The following is a 3,609-nucleotide window of genomic DNA, read 5'->3' as shown; positions in this document are numbered from 1 at the left end:
TGATTTTAAAATCAATAACCCACCAGGACTATCTGTCGTTTTCTTCTTTGCAACAGCGGACGAAAGAAAGTCAGTTATTCTACAACGTTTCATGATTCTTTATCACTAAACATTAACAAACACTCGTTTTGACGCACTCCGTTCTGTAGCGTGTCTGCTGTTTAAAACAAACTTCCTAGCCTAATTTTGAGACTGGCTATGATGACAGAGATGGACTATGTTGATTTATTAATAATATTTTGTTTGGGATGAAAAAAAAGGAGAGTCCATTTCCCTAAAATGCTCCATCAGCACATAGTTCAGTGTGCGCGATGGACAGTATGGCTATGGAATTTACTAACCACACAATCCACATTTAGGTGATTAAGTCGCAAAACTTTATTTGCATTTGGTGGATTAAGTCGCAAAACTTTAGCTTCGTTTGGTGGCACCGTTTACTCTAGGTAGACGGCGACCGGTTTCGTTACCGGTTGGTACATTTCTTACAAACATTCAGCCAAAGGCCAGTGAAAGTTGAGACGGCAGCCGTGTTTTTATCGATGTTTGCCATCCTTATGTGTGCCATCGTAAAGGAATTGCGTTTTAATTTAAATCTCCGAACTTCTGAAGCGGACATATTCTATGAATGTAGGCTTGTAATGCAGGCTACAATTTAAAAACGGGTGGGACTCATTCAAAAATTCGAGGGGGTTCGCTAGAAAACAGGGGGGTTCGCTAGAAAAGGGGGGTTCGCCCGAACCATAAAAACCCCCCCTGGCTACGGGCCTGAATAATCAATTAATCTTTTCTATTAATGTATTATTAATCCATTAATATTTTCCATTAATACAATAATAATCCATTAATCTTTTTTATTAATTTATTGATAATAAATTAATATTTTCCAATAATCCATTAATGTTTTCCATTAATTTATTAATAATAAATTAATCTTTTCCATTAATCCATTATTCTTTTTCATTAATTCATTAATATTTTCCATTAAATTAATTAGCATTTTAAATTTGTTGACAATAGAACATCCACCTTAAATTTATATACTTTAAAAATATTTTTTTTTATTATGATTTTTATTATGGTAAGTCATAAATGTTCTAATGTGGAGTTGCAGCTCTAGAATATAAAATTTCCAGCAGGGCTGAAGAACAAAACGTGGTAGGGACTAGGGAACTAAGCAACCTTGTGCCTTGATAAATTGGGCAATTTTAGGCCATTTTAAGCTGTTCTGAGAAGACAACAATAATAATAACAAGCATGTATACTACTATCTGACTCGGTTGTTTGCATGATAGTAAAAATGTTACCTTTCAGAGTCTTCGTTTTTCTGAGTCCAAGCTTTCAGTGACCTGCTGTTACGTGACTGTTCAACCATAGAATGGTCACAGAACCAGTAAGGTACAGTAGTTCCCTGAATGATGTTGTTATGACAACAGCGAAAGCTTGGACTCAGAAAAATGAAAACTCTGAAAGGTAACATTTTCACTAACAATAATGATAATCATTATTGTCATTAGTTTGTTTCCTTCAATTCTAGTAATCAATAACAGTATTTGTTTTGTTTTGTTGTAAAGTTGCACACAGTTGTTACATTAGCGCTGGTAGGATTCACTCTTGGTGCTCCTGTCTTCAATTATATGGATCACTCCTACCTCCAAATGCTAAGGTGAGAACAAGTGCAAATCTTTGGGGGACAAGTTTTGGGGTGTGGGAGTGGAAGTTTCAGAATCCAGTAGCGGATTTAAGGGAGGCCCAGCCAGCCCAGGCCCTCTTAAATTTTCCATAGTAAAAAAAAACAATTGTATTAAAATCCTGACAACACCATTTCTGGCCATCTAGAGGTGCCAACCATGGTGGGGCTGAGGTGAGTGGATCCTCTATCAGTGATCCCTCCCTGGGCCTTCTCTGTTACGAAATTCTGGATCCGCCATTATGAGCAATAATGCTTCATGCATCCTACAAATTCTTATGAAGTATTTAAAAATTCAATATAATTTGAAGTTCTGTAGCATAACATCTTTTTCTGTATGTTTCAGGTACACTACTGCATTGACAACCATTGCATCTGGCCTGAGTTACATTCTCTCTAAAGATACAGTCAAGTTTTTAAGAAAGAACAAATGAACTTATCAAGATTTTTAAAAATGTATGATTATGTAGAGTGAAACCATTATGATGTGAAGATCTACCAAGCACCCTCCATTTCGAGACTCCTCTAATTCACGCTTTCAAAGAATCAATAAAAATCGTGTATTTTAACACAAAGCTAACCTCAACTTTTCATGTCCCTTGAGGGTATAATAAGCCTTTATAGATGAGATTAACTGGTTTCCTGAATCATTTAGTTGAGGAAAGTATTGTATAAAGTTTGTTTGAAAGGTTTGCTTAAAAATTTCCTGACCATCTGTATACTGGAATACCTACAGTAGTATGATATTCCCCACTAAAAGCATAACTGCCCTCAACATTAATTAAATATAAAATACGCTGTTGTTGACAATTATAAATTATAAATTAATAAATATAAATATGCAAAAGCTCTAGTTTTAGGAGTTTTAGCATACATTATGCTATATGTAATCATTTTCAAGGCAAAAAATCTCGGATTTCATTTCGAAATCGAATTAAACTACATAAGTCAATAATTTTTAAAATTGTGGTCAGTCCTGTAAATATGCTCAGGTTCAGTGGTTATGCTCCGCTTAGTGAATATGCTCAGTGAATATGCTTAGTTCATATAATATGCTCAACTAGGTGGATGTACTCAACTTGCTGAGCTTAGAAGGAGCTTGGTGAATGTGCTTGCGCTCAGGAGTGGACCAGCATTTTTCGTTAGTAGGGCTCAGGATTTTAAATTGTTTTAGTTATCATCCTATGTATGCCTCACTATATTGGGGCTGACAGATCCGTATTCGGGGGTGGTGGCGATTTGTGCGTACATACCCCTCCACCTCACAAACTAGGAAATTTACACGTTGCAATGCATAGAATGAACTGAATGTAAAATTGTGAAAGATTAAAAGAGTTTTTAATCTTTACGTTGAATTTTAAAGTAGTATCAACGTTTCAATTAGTATCTTCATTTGAATTGTCACTTTACAGTGTAGTACTATTAAAGAACACACCCGCCGCCAAAAACGATCGTCTATTCAACAGCGACGTTGATTTATGTCTATAAACACCTGATATAATCTAAAGCCACATGGACTGAGCGAGATGAACTGTGGTGTAAAAATAATTGCTTTCCCACTTGTGTTACCTACATAGGGTACTACGATGTCATATTAAAGCAGGTAAAGTTACAAATAAAACCATGTGTCTAGTGTATTAATTCATCATTGTTTAACTTTTATTTAACTAATAAACATGACAATATTGTAAGTTTACCAGTACGAAAAATGTATGAATTATGGGTATTCCATAATTATCGGTTATGTCCCTCTTCTTGTAATTGTTTAGCCTGTTATTAGGCACTGCTTTGTGGGTTTTGTTTGTTGGCAAATATGATTGCTGATCATGTGATATATTTTGTTTATATTTTGTTTTGTTGTTATTTTGTTAAGTACAATGTGCTCCCTGGTATACATTCTCCTGTTTGTGTCACAGATGCAT

At 35.1% G+C, this 3,609-nt stretch overlaps 1 long non-coding RNA gene across 1 annotated transcript; it reads left to right on the top strand.

The window, feature by feature from the left end:
- The first annotated feature begins 1,086 nt into the window (after positions 1-1,086).
- On the top strand, positions 1,087-3,308 carry LOC117104138. Its single transcript, XR_004444703.1, has 2 exons — positions 1,087-1,663; positions 2,034-3,308. It is a non-coding gene; the product is annotated as an uncharacterized LOC117104138 (long non-coding RNA).
- The last annotated feature ends 301 nt before the right edge of the window (positions 3,309-3,609 follow it).

Source organism: Anneissia japonica, unplaced genomic scaffold (genome assembly GCF_011630105.1).
Source record: "Anneissia japonica isolate Jap-2015-1 unplaced genomic scaffold, ASM1163010v1 scaffold93171_len3609_cov154, whole genome shotgun sequence".
Taxonomy (NCBI): Eukaryota; Metazoa; Echinodermata; class Crinoidea; order Comatulida; family Comatulidae; genus Anneissia; species Anneissia japonica.
Note: the sequence above shows the minus strand (reverse complement) of the source record. Positions and strands in the feature narration are given on the sequence as shown.